The sequence below is a fragment of the Heliangelus exortis genome, chromosome 5, assembly GCF_036169615.1.
Source record: "Heliangelus exortis chromosome 5, bHelExo1.hap1, whole genome shotgun sequence".
Lineage (NCBI taxonomy): Eukaryota > Metazoa > Chordata > Aves > Apodiformes > Trochilidae > Heliangelus > Heliangelus exortis.
This window is the reverse complement of record NC_092426.1, coordinates 21,076,130-21,094,493: the sequence shown is the minus strand read 5'-3', so window position 1 is coordinate 21,094,493 and position 18,364 is coordinate 21,076,130. Positions and strand designations below refer to the sequence as shown.

The following is an 18,364-nucleotide window of genomic DNA, read 5'->3' as shown; positions in this document are numbered from 1 at the left end:
TGTCACTGTAGCTGTTGAAGTAACTTTTAAGAAGTTATTGGACCCTTTTTCTGAGTGCAGAGTCTACATGGGGCTGTCTTTTACAGGAGACTTAAAACCCACATTTTTTGGGTTGTTTTTTTTTACTGCCTCAAAAAGATGGACTGGTGCTGTGTAAAAAAGAGATGAAAAGAGACTACCCTACTGGGCCAAACTCCAGAACTGTAGATAGTAGAAATAGTAAACCAATCTAATCACCTTGTCCATCTTCTCCTGACAAGAGTGCCATTGTTCCTTTCATTGTATTAACTCTGGCATATTTCTACAAAGAGATGTCTACTATGGGACTGTATTTATTGCTTTCTGTGTTCAGTTTGCTGCTGAAGATGTCTCAATGCCAAATAAGACTTTTCTTTGTGCCTGGGCATCCTTGTATTTTGGATACTAGAGACTTAACTATAAAAATAAAGAAAAACAAAATAAAATAATAAAAATAAATAAAAATAAAAACCTACTAAAACTCAAAGAATTACTGTTTGGAGAATGAGATAAGTTAGCACTATTTAGTTAATTATTGCTGACTTCCTCAACTAAAAGGCTGTAAAAACTGTCAGAAGTTATCTGACAGACAAGTGGCAGGATCAGAAATAGAAACCAGGAACTGTAGCTATTGTTCAACTCAGTAGAAGACAAATGTCTGCTACTCAACCTGAATCTGCAGTCATCTATCCTGTTGTTCACTGAGTGACTGGTGGCATGAAAGGGTTTCAGAATGTTAGAGACTTTTAGATCAAAAGAACTACCATACCCTGCTAGCTCAGCCTTCTGCTGATTATCATATTATCCCCACTTAAAGCATAATTTCATAGGGTTTGTAAGCAATAAACTTGAAGCCTCAATCTCTCCTATTTCCCCCACATTATATCTAAGAGTTCTGGGCATTAAAAGAAATCAATTTGGAATTTCTCTGACACTAGCTCCCAAGTGTTGATTCTTGTAAAACAGTTTTCCACTGAAACAAAGATGTTTCAGAAGTCCAGTGTTTTTCCTTTATCCACTATAATCAAGTCCCTTCTTTATCTGTCTTCTGAAAAACTAAACAGATGTTCCTTTTACATTAATGCAACTATTCTAGTTCTCAAACTGTGGTGAAGCTGTGTGATATATTCTTTAAAATTTTTTAGTCTTCAAGAAAATAGAGATTTTAGAATTATGCCAAGGACTTAGTGTGCTTGCATATTGCTTATTTTAGTCATATATCCTGTGACTGAACTTGCTCTTTTGGCCATAATACTTCACTGAAAGCTTACACTTTCTCCTTCTATGTTTCCTAAATTGTTTCCAAAGTCACAGCTTTACAAAGTGCAGGTCCTCTAAGGCTTTACCTTCTGGTTTCTGTAGTTCTTGGCCTGTCCTCCATGCTTATAACCTCATATGTTTTACTATTTGGCTGTTTTTAAAAGTTGCTTGGACTGAAAGGGCTTGGACTTCTATGCTCTATATATCACTGTATTACTGCTGTGTCTTTAAAGTTTAGTGCTGTGCCAAACTTGGTATTACCTTGAAGTATTAGCTTCAATGCTTTATATATTTCCTTTGAGGAAGTTTATAAAATATTTAATACTTTTGCTTCAAATAACGTATCCTTATGGTACATCAGAAATGCCTCTTTTCACTGATTTTGAGATTTGTCAGCTGGCTATCTATCTGTCTACTTGTCTATCTGTCTAATACTGTGTCCTATTTTGTTCTTACATGCTGTTAATTTAGAGAGAACTGTCTTCTGGTGTTCAGTCAATGTCTTAAAATATATTTCGTCTCTGCCTTTGCCATTGTCATGACAGAGATTCCTTTTATACAGGAAGGTCTAATGACATTAAGTATTGTATTCCAATCCTTTAATGTTTTTACTAAGCACTTAGATAGAAGCTGCTGTGATATTTCCTGCAGGGTTGATGTTTCCTGCAGGCTAAACCCAGCTACAGTTATGCATCTTGTCCTGTTTGGCTTTTGAAAATGTTCACACAACATTATCATTCTTTTATTCTTCTGTTATCTTTCTGTTATTCTAAGATTAAAAATAAACCTCAGTGGATCAGAAATCTCATCATTCAGCTCTCTTAAGACTTTGGAGCAAGTGACCCAGGTCTGTGAAATTAAAAATAAAGCATATTTATTCCTGGTAGCTGATCAACACCCTCTTTTGTTCTTATGGATTGCAAAATACTTTATCGTCCTCTTGAGATATAAGCACTTATGTTCATCATGTATTTATATCTGACAGAGAAAAAAGTGTTGCATACTTCATAAATTTTATAAGCTGAACCATTTAAACAAACCATTACTTTGGGTTTTTGATGGACTTCTGTATCAAGATATAACCAGTTTTTTAGCTACTAATGCATCCTTTTGTGACTTAAAAGACTTCATTGGTTAATCAGATCACCAGGAAACAATGCACATTACTTCCAAACTAAATAGTTGTGATTTGTCCAGCCACTGCATAGGATTATGCTTTGGTCTCATAAATTAGAGGACACCTCTGTTAGATGACTTTTCCCATGCCGATTCCTGTAGCATGTAGGTTAGGATCAGCTTGTAACCTGACTTTACATGAAAGAGAAGGAATGCATTGGATAGCTCACATAGCATGGTGTAAGAATCAGGCTTGAAATCTAGTATTTCTCTGTGCTCTTTGAAGTTTTGTAGCATGTTTTTAAAAGCATATGCCTCAGTGTTACTAAATATTTTCACTAATACCATATACATAGTATACGTATATAGTATAGTATCTTTAATATGTATAGTGTCTTTAATATGTGCTTTCTGGGCAGTTTCCTGCTTGAGACACTGAAGAATCACATTATCCCTCTTAGCAACTGCTTTACAAAGGCATTTCATGTTCAATTGGTTATGCACCAAGACACATGTGCTCTTTTCATAGTCACTATTTTCAAGGCTTAGATACGGTTCCGATTGTGTGAGAGTTACTTACAGTCTTTGATCTTAAATCTATAATCTAGCACTGGGCTGAACTGAAATGACAATATGTCAGTGTCTGTATCATTAAATGCATGTCGAAGTGATAAGTAAACTCAACTTGAGATATCTTCTTGTCCTTTTCCAGAATCCACCCTAGGTGTCAAGGCTGCTTTCCAGTATCTGGAAGTTGCTTAGTGGTTGTTATTCAGACATCCTTGGACAAAATCTTTGGGCAGTGGCCTTCTTCCCAGCATGCTGCCTCAGCATCTCTCTCTGGCACCTGGAAAACTTTATTAACTTTTCTTCCACAAAACTGGAAGCAAGGGTTTAGGCAAAATACAGCTTGAATATTTCCTTTTACTGCTTTTAATTTGGTTCATGCAAGGGATTCTAGGACATTGGAACAAACCTCCAGTTTTAAGTTTTTCGTAAGGGGTACAGGATTAATCTTATGCTTCTCCACGTCAGACAAATCCCTGCAACTGCCACTTGCTACCTCTTTGCTTCCCAGACCATGGCAGTGTCTCCAATGTGTAATAATCAATAATAATTGTAGCAATAGTAATATCAATGTAATGGTAATGTTCCATTCCTGGCAAAGATTTTATGTTCAGCCTGGGAAAATGAAACTTGTTTTCAGGAGACAGTGATTGTGCCTTTTATACCTCTTAGAGGAATGTGCAGGCAAACTTTGCAAGGTGTTATTAGACACAAAGGGGCTTATTCTCTTTCTTCAAGCTAATTGAAGCATTTAGCTTCCTTGAGTAAATTACTTCTACACAAATAGGGAAGAATGTGGCAAGAAGATGATGATCTGCTTTTAAGAGACATGTTAGCCTAGGTAGAACAAAACTAGTTGGTAGCACAGTGCAGAAACAACAGCTCAGGACTTCTGGCTTCTTTGTGGCTTTGTGATAAACTTGCAAGGTCTTGGACAAAGGTCTGCAACCCATCTTTTCCTTTTGGAAGCTCTTGGGAAATAAATCTTACCCTTAGTAACACCTGTTGATAGATCTACCTGCAAACAATGGCTTTGTGCTAAGAGGTTTCAGGCTTATGGGTGCCAGAACTGTATGGGGTAGTTGCAGTTTCAAGGGCTAAGGGACTGTGTTATAAATACGTACAGAACTTATTGACAGAGTGACTGAGGAGTCAGGGAAATAATTTGCCTGTTTTGGTTACTCTTTAGATTGCTCTCAAAGCAAAATGGGGAGCTGTGGGATAGGTGAAAAATGCAGCCCTTTCAGAGTGCTGTGCTCTGGAGGAAGAAAGAGGAAGGAAAGAGCATACTACAGTACAAAAACCAGCAATGCTCTCACTGGGCCATAATCATCATCACTAATTCTCACCATTTGAGTGCCATGTGTATGAAGTACCCAAGCCAAACAGAACAATTCCTGCCCAGAAATGGCAAGACCTAGCAATGCTGAGCTGCATCATGGGCTGAACATTCATTTTATAGCAATGAACTTTTCTGCATCTTCCTCTTCATATTCTGCACAGTGGGCTTTGTAGGCAGTTTCTGAGTTTTGTTTTGTTTTGTTTTTTTCCTTGTTTGCCTCTTTGAAGTAGTAAACCAATCAGTGTTGACATTAAGTTATTTGGGCTTGGAAAAGGACTGCAGGCAAGAATGTGCCCAATCCAGAATAGTTTACATTAGAAATACTTCACTTGGAAGCTCCTTTTGTTGTTTTCCTTTCTTCCTCATTTAGCTGTGTTCCTTTTGGGATTGCCCATGCCATAGTGACAGAAAAATGCATGAAGGAGCATGATTGGCTCCTGCTGAGTCCCATTCAGCACATAGTCCTGTGTCATGCAGAGCAAAACTAGTTGCAATTTCTGAAGTCTCACTGCTAGATATACTGGAGGGTGTGAGTGTGCAAAGGCTGAATTTGCGGTCACAAGGATTCTGGTAGAATCTTATGTCCCCCAGCCTTTTCTCTGGGAAAAGGTAACTGCGACCTTATGTACAGTGTTTAAAAAAAAAGATACATTTGCCTTTTGAGCTACCTCCAGGATGAGAGGTAGCAGTTACCAGAATAAACAAGCAGTTTATTGGCAGCAGAGCTGTGTAAGAACATAAGCGTGTGAGGACCCACAAACAGACAATGTGCATTCTTCCCGTGCTAATCATGAGCACAGTCAAGTTCACTGTCATGGAAAAAAGTGGACGTTGCACAGGAATCACAGGTGGAGAGATGAGTGCATGGGTGTACATATAACAGCATGTGTGCAGGTGCTGTTCACAGACCCATACATATCACCTTAGTAGGTACCAGTGCACAGATCCTCAGTTCAGATTTACATGCGAGCACATAAATACATATGTCTTTCTAAGCATGTATGCACAGGGGATAGAAATGTTTATGTAAGTGCAAATACACATTGACACATATTAGCAGGCAAATACAGCATGTAAGCTGATTAGGTATCTAAACATCAGCAGCCAGTTCTGCACTGAAAAATACATAGGTATCCTTGATTCCAGGGTTTTCTTAAAATTTTGTGAGCAATTATCTCTTATTGCCAGCCCCCCCCTCCCCCCCCCTTTTTTTTTTTTCTTCAATAGCAGCTATAACACACAGTCAACCTTTCTTGGTATATTAGAAAAACAATGGCTGGCTGATTTCTATGAATTTTGTGATTTTTGACAGAGTTTGCTCTATGAAAGGAGAGTTAAACTGCCACAGAGAAGAAACACTCGGTTCTTTAAGATTCATAGATGACACACAGGTGAAACAATTGTTTCTATCATTCTAGTCAACATGGACTGGGTAACAGTAAGAGCAGAGCCCCTTTCTCAAGCCCATCCTTCAAAGATGGTGCCTCCAGAAATGGAAGTTCACAGTGTGCTGGGACTGTTTGCTGCTGCAATAGTGGTGTCTCAGTAAAGGTATGGAAAGGTGACTGGGACTTGAATGATAGAAGTGAATGGGCAGTCCAGTTAACCAGAAAGGATTAGATGATTTAAATGGAGAATTTTGGCCAAACACTGGCTAAGATGGATTTTACTTTTGGCTTGTTAGTATTTGAACAGCTCTATAGCTCTTCTAAAGATCTGCTATAGATCTTTCTTAAGCAGTGAGATACTACTGAACAAAACAGAAAATGTAAGATAATGTTGTAAATTATCCTTGTATCAAATAAGCTTTCTTAGATGTAAGATTTGTCTCCTGCATATGGACAAGCAAGCTCCACACAGAGAAGATGGGAAGTCCGTGCCTGGATGCATTAAAATGGCATTGTAGGAAAAGTGAGCAAACTGAGGGAAAAGTTAGTGCTATTTTAGATTGATATTACTGCATTTCAAAGCTGAAAGAGGCAAGTAGTTTAGTAACACTGATCTACCAAAACATTTCCTCCAGCTACTCCTTAGGTATGGGATAGTAATTATGAAGAAGATACGTTCTTCCTGATCATCTATTGTCTTGCCACATGAATCAGCCAAGAATATTTGGTTACCTTCACATTCTCTTTCTGTAGATTGGGGATAGTGGCCCATAATGAGGGAGTGGCAATTAATACAAGAGGTTAATGTAAAGATACTAATGTTCACAGATGAACTTAAAATGCACTATAGGAATCTCTTATGAAAAATGGAGACTTATATTTTGTCCCTTTGAGTAAAAGCCTGCACCCCACCCACCCCACTTTTTTTCTTTTTTTTTTTAAAGGAAAAATGTGCATAGCCCACACTTAAAGGCAAAACAGTACTGAGAGCTCCGTCCATTTTGCAGAATCAGGCCCAGCTAATCAGCTGCCTCTTGTCTAGTGCTCAGTGTTGACTTCAGCCCTGGCCTCCCTCCATACCAAAGAGCTCTTGCTGTTTCTGATTGCTGCACCCCATCTGCTTCGAGAAGGAACTGTAATCTGGTGCTGAATGGGGTGCTTAGGCTCTCATCTGTCTCCCATTTCTGCTTCTCATTTCAGTATTTCCACTGGAAAATGTCACCCTATTTTTTCGTTTTTGTGTCTTTCCCCTTTCACATGCTTTCCTCAATGCCCTTTCACTGGGGTGGCAGCGTTCTGTCTGTGCTGACTGCGTCCCCCTGCCCCCTTACCCCCCAGGAGCAGCTCGGCTTAGATTCCATGCATACACCTTGCAGATCAAGGGAAGGGATGAAGGTGAAGTTATACCGACAGCCCAGGTGACCTCTAGCAGCACCACTGGGCTCTTTGCTCTCTTTTAATACGCCAAGAATCCTGTAAAGATGATGAGGGTTAGGAAAGAAGATTTATCAGTATGGATTGCTTTGTAGGCCAGGTGAGACCTGGTGAGCAGGTGAGGGAGAGCTTTCCCACTCCCAGTGACTCTTTTTTGGCCTCAGACAGTGTTTCACTGTGTGCTAAAGCCATGATTGATGCAGTTAGGTGTTTTCTGAAGGAGCAGATAGACTACACTTCTTGGCAACATGCTAACTGTGACTCAGTCCCAAACAGAAGATAGATTTTTAATTTTTTTTTTTTTTACCCCATCTTCCTTTCGTTAGTGCTGTAATCTCTAGAGGTGTGGATCACAGTTGAGTTTTTAGATACATGTAGGAGAAAGGTGTAAAAGAAGTTCTTGTTCTTTTTGTAGCATCAAAGTAGATGACCGTATTTTTCTCTTGATGTCCCTTATAGGTGGGGAGTTAATTACATTCCCTGCAACCCTCCAGCAAATATTCCAACAAATATTTAGCTCATTACATCCGTGTTTTTTGCACAACATATGGCCCAGTGCAGATAAATACTTGGGGAATCCTACCTGTGCAGAGTTTGAATTTTGTTCCTACCTTGGGAATTTGAACAGAGGTGAGCAAAAAGATCTTGGAAAAATGCATATGTTGGCCAGTTTTTGCATGGAGCAACAAGAGGAATTAAAAAATCTTGAGAAACCCATAGCATTTCAGTCTAGACTTACAGAGGCAAGTCCTTCTCCCCAGACCATCTAAACTTGTTTAGTACATTAAGGCAGATGGTGTCAGCAGTGGGATAGTCAGCAGCCATCCTGCTGGTGGCATTTTTTCAGCAGACCCAAAGTCTCTTTGCTCCCTTGCAGGAGGAGAGGCTACCTGAAGGGGTGCCTCTTACTTTGGCTGCCACTGCAGATGGAAGAAGATGGCAGTGCCTGTGCACCCTTTGTGCTGAGGGAGGGAGACACATGATGGGATGCAGCACCCCCAGCTTCTGTCACCTGGCTACAAAAAATAATGCCATCCTGCTGCTGTGGTACCACTGTTAGTTTGTGGACTAAGTCTACTAAATCCCCCAAATACTTCCTCTGTTGCTCTAATGGCATCAGTATTTGAGCAGTGCTCACTTTTAAGCATGTGCTCTCCCATGGGAAACATTTTAGATTTTTTTTTTTCTGAACAGGTGACAAAAACATAGACAGTGCCACAGTGGCTGCCTAGCACATAGGAATCCTAAGCAGTGAGAGTAATGCTTGACTGGCATATGGAGACAGAACTCCCTTCTTGTACCTGCCACACATATTCTGGTGGAGCAGGGTCAATGCACATTAACTGCAGAAAATGGGTAGTAGAGGAAAACTGCAGACTTGTAAGTGATCAATATATATTCAGGATTTAAAAAGAAGGGTTTAGACATTTGTGCCATCATTAAAACATGCGGAAAAGAAAAGCTGTGTAAAACTAAGAGCTTCTGTCCCCAAGGAGGTTCCTCCAGCCCACATTTGTTTTCATTGCTGCTACTAAGATATTTTTTAATGGAAATCCCTCAAAAACTTCAGAATGGAATTAACTTTCTCATATTCCCTGAATCATATTATTTCATATTAATTATTGAGCTGACAGCAAATACTCTGAAGCCAAATTAAAAAATAAATCTATCTTTTCCTCGTGTCCCACCCTCCCATAGGGGCCAGAGCACCTGGTCAAGCTACTTCCTAGCAGAAGAAGTCATCTCTCTTGTGATGTCAAGTGGAACACTGACATCATGTCATGAGAAAACTCTTCTCTAGAATGCAGAGATAAAAGTGCCTGGAAAAATACTGATTTATATTATGTTAAGTTCATACAAGAGCTTTTCTATTAAGTTTGATGAAACTGAATGTGCCATTTCGGGTTGGAGTGGCTTGAAGTGAAGCATTTCATTGCTAAGCCTCTGCTAGGAAAATGGAATTCTGTTTTAGAAAGCCATCCCAACCAACCATACTAAGCAGTTCTCTTTCCTGAGATAGGTCTTGCACAACCTTCAGTGGATTTCAAATACAACAAAATTGCTAAGTGAAGTGTTAGTTGCTAATTCATAGTCTGATACAGTTTTCAGTGTCTTGTGTAATAAAGCTCAAGCTGTAGTTGATCAGTGGGGCCATCCTAAAATAATTCCTCTCTGCTTTTGAGATGAAATCCTTAAGACACTTGACAGTAATAATTTCCTCACATACTCATCACTGAACCAAGCCAGACAGATTTAGCTTGTGCTAGCTAGACAAATCTGAGATTTCAGGATGCATTAAGGAGGAGCAGAGCATTCTATAACTGGTGAATGTCTATGTGAGCTTAATATAGAGCTGAATGTAATTGAAGTCAACTACTGCATGCTTGTTAATAAGCTGTGATCATTATGGTTTTTTTGGTTTTGTTTTTTTTTTAACTCTAAAAAATTTATCAGTTATGCATTAGATAGGATATTTATTTATAAATTTAAACTATTCAAATGTGTGATTTATTTGAATTGTGTTAATGCAAGGTTTCTTTCCTTTCTGTGAACTGAACAGCAGAAAAGCCTCTAGCTACATAATTAATTCCCCTTTCTCATGTCTTTCCCACCCCCTACCCCATAGTCCACGCTCTCTCCCTGCAACAAAGAGTCATATAAAATAAAACTGGAGTGGACAATGCAATGTTATTTAATCCTCTCCATTTCCACTGTCCCGAGACGAAATCAATGACATATATGTGTGTCTTGACAGCAATTTGTTTAACCTGTAATTGAAGGTCTGCAGTGATGGTTGCTTCTCAGGAAATCTCTTCCAGTGCTTCAGGCTTTTCCTAACATCCATTCTAACACTTTCTTGCTGTAATTTTTGCCATTATTTCTTGTCCTTTTCAGCATAGATACAAAGAACAGATTGTTCCTTGTTACTTTATAGCACCCTTTTTATATTTGAACATTCTTATAATGTCTCCTTGCAGTTTTCTTTTTGTTAAAAAGAAACAATACTTTCAATCTTTCTTCTGTTTTCTACATCTCTGGTTATTTTCAGTGCTCTCCTCAAGACTCTTTCCAGTAGTCCCACTTCTTCCCTGAAGTGCAATTCTTGAAACTGGACATGATCTCCAGCAGAGTAAAGCATTGTCTCCTCCTAGGTCTCCTTATATTCCAGGTTTCATCACTCAGTCAGCCCAATGAATTATTTCCTGTGTGTAGCTATTAAGTGTTGTGTTTTTTGTTGGTTTTTTTTTTCTTCACCTCTGTACTATACAGGCTCAGTGTAGAACACAGAATTTTCTCATTAATATATATGCACAAATATTTGCAAAATACTGACATGCTCTTTTTATATCCAGAGACATGTCTGAGATACCAGTTGCTTTTCAAGACAAGCATGAGATATTCCAGTGGCTGTGGCTGGTGACACAAATAAGGGGAATCATAGCTGGCTGTCTTGTCTTTCCTGTCCTGCAGCTTTTATTCTTCTTTGTTACAAGGCCAAATGAAGGGTGCAAAGAAAATGAAGCAAGACGAAAGTTCAAGTTTTGTGCACCTGAAGTGCAGTAAAATGCCTTAAACGCTTTGCTGTGATGCAAAGGTGAACTCTGCTGATGTAAAATACCAGTCAGTTAGTTACTTTTTTACCTAAATATTACCAATTATTATTAGCTAGTTTCTCAGTCAGGCTGAGAAATCAAAGTCTAATTTATCAGAATATTTCCTGTAGCTTTTGCAGTAAAGATTAAATTTCTCCTTCTCTTCACTCACAGCTTTTGTCTAGTGAGCACTTCTACAAAACCAGTTCCATAGCTTCAAGTTGTCCATCATGATGTGGAAAATATACTTTTGAAAATATTTGAATTTAGGTGTCTTTCTCACCATTGCTTAAAAAAAATACATATATATATATATATATATATATGGAAAAGTGATATTTTTAAGAAATCCAGAAAGTATACCTTATTCCCTGTGGTTCCTTTCTTCACTTATTGCAGAAATTGAAGTTTCTGTATCAAGGGGAGACTTGACACTTCCACTGAAAAAAACCATTCATCCTCTAATCATAGTCCATGCTTCAACCAATTCTACTTAGGCTTTTGGCAGCCCATACTGTGCCTTTTCAGTAGCTGAGGAAACAACTGTTGTCTTTGAGGCTAATACAGAATCCTTCAACAGCACTTCACTTGCAACTGTAAAGGTTTCTACTTCCTGTAGCTTTATTCACAAATATATACATATAATTTCTAGTGTTCCCATCCTATTTCTCTCAAGACACGACTCTGGTGTTGGATATTTCCTATATTGAACATTTTCTTCAACAGCTCACCCAATGAATTTGTAGTCTGTGTATCCCAGCATGGAGAAAGCATAAATCTACCCATGTGATAAAGTCTGTCCTTATTGCTACCTGTTAAAAGGAAGGAATCCAAGAATAAGGTTGTTTCACAGTCCTGCTTTCCCGTAGTTTGAATGCTGCAGTGCAACACCAAGAATAAGTGAGACTGTAGAGCATTTGGCATTTTAGTCTGTTAGCAATATTCATCGCTAGCTCAAGAAGCAGCAGGCTCAGTATATGCAAAAAAATAGATAAATGGAAAAAAAATGTACAGCTCCAGGCACATATTAGGACTTCAATAAATAGCTGTAAAGCAACTTTTTTTTCCCCCTAAAGTTTGGAATCCCTGTAATTCATATATTTGGTTGTTGTAAGGCAAGAAATCTTAGATCTTATTCCAAAAAGACATAGATAGAAATGTTTGGTCCTTATCTTGGTGTATTCCAAGGCGAAAAATAAGGTAGCAAGATGGACCTTGATCTCCCTTAATCTATTTAAGCTTGCTCTGAGATACAATGTGAATGATTTGGGTTGGTGTTAACTCTGTCATAAGTGTTAACGCATGTCCTGAATTTTCATGAGAAGAGGATTATTTTTTGGCTTAAAGGATAGTTGTGACCACAACAAGCTACTGGGTTCTCTTTCCTCAGTATCTGTTAAGGAATTTTTCAGCATAAGCCTCTTTCTGAATGATTATTTTTAATCTGCTCTCACTTGGCCAGTTGAAGAAATTTCACCCTGCCTTTTTCATCCCTTTTATACCTGACATTATTCAGAGCCTATAATTGATTTGTAAGGTAGAAAAATTCTGTAGGGAAGCTTGAAATAGTCCTGCATTATTGCTTAAGCACTCTACTCACCATATTCCTATTTTTAGCTGGGTAAACATACACTCTTTGTTAAACATAATGCAGATGAAATTTAGGATTGCATTACTTCACTCAATATAGCACAAATAATATTCAAATCTTATTTGTATGGTTTAAGTTACTTATCCTCTATGTTTGATGTATTACTTTTTCATAATGGGTAAATTAACTCATTGAGTGTGGTGACTAGGGATTGTGTTTGCTTATGACCTGAATACTGTTGTTATCTCATTGAATTATCAGATTCATTTAGACCATTAATTACCATGTAATTCATTACATGTGCACAGTCCACATATGATTCTTTAAATAAATACAGCAGCTCTAGTAATCCATCACTGAAGCCTTGGATAGCTTTATACCAACTCTCTCCTAGACACAAAGTAAAATGCAGTTTACTGGTGTGTTTGTTTCTACTTGCTGGTCAGGCCAGGCTAGAAACACTTAGCTTTGGTAAACCAGTTTATAAGCCGTAATTCTTAAGCTGCAGGAGCTTGTCCTGTTCAATTCAGGTGCCTTTGGGGAAGCCTTAGAATGGCTCTAGGCTGAATGTCTCACAGTTACCCCTTCTGAGAAGAGATATGGTCAGGTGGTGAAGGGGGGCAGCTTGTGACAGAAAGCAGCAATTGGCGAAGCACAAGTTGCAGTAGATGTACAGCTTGGCTGAACTTCAAAGGTACTCTTCCTAGGTAGCTAAACTTCTACAGCCTTCAGGCTATTGTCCTTTTTTCATGATGAGGTTTCACAATGAGCCTGTGTCCAGCCTGCACAAAACCTGATGTTTTCTGCTCAACAGCACTAACATGAGGAGTAGGGTTTTTTGGTATTGGCTACTGGCCAAGTCAAACCCATTTGTTTCCTCAGTTTTGTTACTTGCTTTCTATCTGCATCTTAACTTGATTGCAGAGAGACACTTTTAATCTTTGTGAAAAGCTATCTGATTAGAGCGCTCATTAACCCTTACCTCAAGCTTCTTGAAGTTTAGCTCGTGAAATTCCTTGAATGCTTCAGAATTACGAAGTTGCCATTTTTGAGAAATCTGGAAACTGGATTGCCAATTTGTTTTAGCTCAGCTGAAACTTCTTTCTCAGCAGATTTAAAGCAATGTGAATTTACTGAATATCTTTTATATATCCAAGTGTCTCAGATGTCACGGAATTCTACTGCTAGTTATCAGATTGTGTGTATCTGGACTATCCCATCCCTGACCATCCATCTATATTGGCTAAATTCAGTAAACAGTCAATAAAGTTTCTCCATTAAAGTGTATTTAGACGCAGTTCTCATGGGAATGGAAAAACCCCCACTTTTGTCATTGCTTTTTGTTTAATATTTACAATAGAAAGCAATTTTAAGATTGCAAGCATAAAGCTTACTTTTCTAATGCTCTGTGCATAGCTTTTACAAGTAATTTTGTTCCCCTTTCTCTTTTCTACCTTCCTTTCAGGAAATAAGTGTTAAGTTGATGCGTATGTCTGTACCAGGAATTGTCTTCTTGACCCTCTTAGGCCTCTTTACCTTCTCAGATAGACATAGCAGACACTGAAGGAATTAAAATTTGTCTCTGTTTAAACAGGCAAGACCAGCTTTGTTCAGAAAGCTATGTGGTAAAAAGGAACAAATTTATGGGCCCAGCTTTCATTGCTGTGGTTATTTCTAAATTGTTATGGTAGCTGTGTCCCAAAGTGGCATTGGAGGACTATGTCCTAGTGAAGGGACACCTCTCTGAGTTAATCATGGTCTCATTTGGAGGTAAAGAGCTGTGGGTTTTAACCAACATTTGGTATATCCTGAAGAGCCCTCAAATTAGTTCAGAGATTGCTGATAAAAGGAGACAATGAGTTAGGAAGTGCTACACAGATGATAGGTACTACTGCTGGCAGAAAGATTCTTCAATGAAACATGAAAATGTTTCTTCTCTGTCTTGCAGCAGGTGAATCCCTAAGAAACTAATTCTTGAAGCTCATATATTTAGGACTATAGAATCAAGTTTTTTGTCCTATACTTTTTACTTGCTTGCTTTTTTAATGGTAGGTTGCAAAGTAGGACCATGAACAAATAAAAAAGCCTCAGTGAAAACATTGTCAGGACTGAATTGACTCACGCATACTCCTTAACAGGCAGTTTTAACATTTGAGAAGTGTGTTTCATCCGCCCTGGAAAACTGCACTGAAGCATCTGTTGGTTTCATTAAAACACTAATATTCATAGGTTATGAGGCCAGAAAGAGCCATTACGATCATCTAGGCTGATTTTCTGTATAATTAATTCCTATCTCACTATGTCTTTTAGAGAAAATGGTATACTATTCTAATTTAAAGTTTTCCAGTATCAAGAAGACACCATAATCTGTAGTAAATGATTAAAATAACAATTTGCCCTCATGTAAAAATAACTCATAATATTTAAAAATGTATATTTATCTAATTTCAGTATTTAGCCCCCAGATGCCATTATTCCTTTGTCACATGGATTGAAGAGCCCTCTCTTGCCAAATTCCATTTACTGCACAGATACTCAGAGATTGTGATCAGATCACCCTTTAACCTCTACCTATAAAACAGTCTGAATTCGAATTTTTTTCACTATGGGACATGCATTCCAGTAATTTAGTTGTACTTCCTTTTCTCATTCTTGAACCTTTGGTTTAACAATGAATTGTGGATATCAGAAGATGCCTTATTATTTCATTGCCCAAGACAAAGATACTGTTTTTTCTCTTTATTCCTGCTCAGGAGGCACCTTGGTTTTACACCCAAGAATTATTTTTATCCTTTTGTTTATAGTGCTGACACTTCTGATGTACCTGATTATACAACAAGATCTTGGTGTGCAAGTGTGACTGTCAAAGTTACCTCCAGTCAGCTGTCTGAACACTTATACTTTTTTCTGAAACCCTTTTTAAATTTATTAAGCTAGCTTGTGGAATTTTTTTTTTTAAGGAAAAGAATGTATAACAACAAACACTTGAATTATAGAGATTCAGTTTGAGGTGAGCCTCTTTCTTTGAAAAATATGAATTCAAAGCTCTTTTATCTATGCAACATGCTGTCTTCTCTATTCCTCTTTGTGTTTGCTTTTTAAAGACCTTATATAAAAATTGCTCTCAGACCCACCATTGTTGGTGACTTTCTGGGTTATAACTGACTCTATGTAATTTATTCTAGATCCTTTGAGAGTCTTCTGTTTCAAGGATTCTCCAGCTTTGGTACTGGTAGAACTGGTGAAATACAATTTCTAGGGTGAAACCAGAAATGCAGCATTGGACCAAAGTCATACCAGCCAGGAAGTCCTGTATAAATGTGATGGCAGAAGGACTCTGTACAGAGGAACCCGTTTCCAGTTACCTTCTTTACCAGGCTGGTCCTGCAGTGGGACAAGGAGTAGACTGTACACAACCTACTTTACTCATAGATTCATTAAGAACATGAGAAAAGTCCTAGTGGTCCTGAAGAACAGTCGATCCATTTACCTGGTATTCTGCCTCCAAGAGGGACTGATACAAGTGCTATTGAGGGAGAGCATGTATACATGGCTACTATCAGTGGTGCATTCCCCTTACCCTCCCGCAGCACCCACTGCTATAGGAGTAGGATTATTAGAAAGTCCATCCCTTCCTTTTCTGTTTAATATCAGTTTGTGGACTTGCTGTTGAGTTATCTTTCTGGTTCTTTTTTGAGCCTGCTGATGCCCTCTCTTCTGTGACCTCCTGTGGCAGCAAGTTCCAGAAGTTCACTACCTTCCATATTAATAAGTACTTCTAAAAATCCATTTTTAATGATATCCTACAAGTTTCAGCGAGGGTCTCTAGTTCTGTCATTGCTGAATTTGGCAAAGAGTGTTTCTACATTCACCTTCTCCATCTTCTTTAGACTTCAATAATCTTTTCCTCAGTCCTCTCCAAATACAAGAGCCCTGGCCCTTCCAGGCTATCCAAATAAAGCATCCTGCCACATCATCTTAATTGTTCTATTTATTTTCCTCTGTTCCTTCAGGTCAGGTCCTTTCTTTCCTTGAGATGCAGAAATAGGACTTCATGCAGAACTCAAAACAAGTGTCTAGCACTCTAGATGCACCTCCTTGTCTGACGAGGTGGAAGCTGTAATGCACAGCCTTGCTGAGTCACTGAAAGAAGGTGTAGGATCTGTCTAGCAAGAGCTCTTGACATGTTAATCCACAGAATAAAACTACTAAAGTCCTACAAGTTGAAAATATATTTTATTCCTGTTGCAGATATTAATAGACGATGTTTTTTTAAGCCTGTGCGAGAGTAGAGTGCTTTATTGGGAACTGGAGCAAAACAAGCTATTGCAGGTCAATACTGTCCTCTGCTGGGAGGAACTACAGCTTTGTGCCATGATTCCAACTGGGAATGAACAGGAAAAGCTGATGCTGTGCTGGCTAAACTGGGGAAATTCTCCTTTAATGCTTAGCAAAAGCTGGAAACCTTTCACTTACTACAAATGTGTTGAACTGTGATTTCATTTATTTTTCATCCTGAGGTCATTTACTTTAGAAGCTTCTCACTCATTCTCTCCTATGCCTTTTAATATTTACTGCACACTCATCTCTCTGGCTTTCCCATCCTATTTGTAGAATTAACAATGCACATCTCCTTCCCCTTCTCTCTTCATAGCAAATTGCTGACAACTCATCCTGCTAGTATTTTGTAAGCAGAAATCAAATGTATGTGTATGTATATGCTATACACAATAGACACAAAGTATTTTAAAATAATAACTCCTTAGAAGAAATCACTCTTCAGCAGTATCGCAGAACATGAATTCACTCAAAATTGTGCTACTTGCAGAAATGCTTTTGCTTACAGTATGTGCCAGTTCTGGGTTTATGAAGCATGGAAGGTGGCTGAGAGGAAGTACAGTTTACAAAGATTTCAATTTTGTGCAGTCTCCAGTCCCTGCATCTTTGAGAATGCCCTGGGGCAGAGAGCAGTCCTCTTTGCAATGAATTAATTTTGTACCTGCGAGAAAGAAGACAGGAGAACTGTACTCCTGAGCAAACCAGGCATGCTCAGGAGTGCTTGGGACTCTTGTCTAATTTCCATCCATGTAGCAACACAAAGTCCAGAGTTCTGGTCCTTAACCCAGAGAGAATTAGAATCCAGGCACTGAGTCTTACAGACTGTGTTAGGACAGAGAGTGTGGGTTTCTTGTGAGTGTCAGGGAGATGGAGTTAGGCTTTTCTCAGTGGTGACCAGTGATAGGACAAGGGGTAATGGGTGTAAATTGGAGCATAGGAGGTTCAAGTTGAATATCAGAAGAAATTTTTTTACTGTAAGGGTGACGGAGCCCTGGAACAGGCTGCCCAGGGGGGTTGTGGAGTCTCCTTCACTGGAGACATTCAAAACCCGCCTGGACACGTTCCTATGCGATGTACTCTAGGGGGCCCTGCTCTGGCAGGGGGGGGTTGGACTAGATGATCTTTCGAGGTCCCTTCCAACCCCTAGGATTCTATGATTCTATGATTCTATGAAATGAGGGTAAGCTAAGCTGTTATTTCTATACCAAGTTTGTGCCTGTAATGATCGAAGATTTCTCGGTCAGAGAAATCTGAAGCCCTGTTTATTTTTTTCCTGCACCTCTTTAGGAGCCACAGGGCAATCACCTACATTTTACAGCAACTTGCTTAAATTTTTTTTTTTTTTTTGCATCTTTCTCCTACTAGTTAAGTGGGTTTATACCAATAATAGAAAAATGACAGTGGTGGTACTGAGTTCCCTGCTGTGGCTAGCAGGAATGGACATGGAGGTTACACTTCGTTACGTATTTTGAATGGGGTTTATGCAAATATAACAGCATGATACCAGGCACACATTCTATTTTATGTATGAAAGCTTTTACAGCAGAGTGGGCTAGTGGTAGAGTTAATTGTTCATGCTGTCCTTCAGTTAAATGTTCTCATCTGGCTGCTTATCTGATCACAAAGCATCCATTGCTGTCATTTCTATACACACTCCTGGTTGTCCTCTGTCATCATGGCAGACTCTTGCATGGTCTACTTTCTGCTCCCCACTGCC

The 18,364-nt window shown here is 38.8% G+C and overlaps 1 protein-coding gene across 12 annotated transcripts in view; it reads left to right on the top strand.

Moving 5' to 3' along the window:
- NRXN3 (neurexin 3) overlaps positions 1 to 18,364 on the top strand; it is a 942,831-nt gene that overhangs the window by 260,883 nt on the left and 663,584 nt on the right. The gene's annotated exons all lie outside the window — the stretch shown is intronic.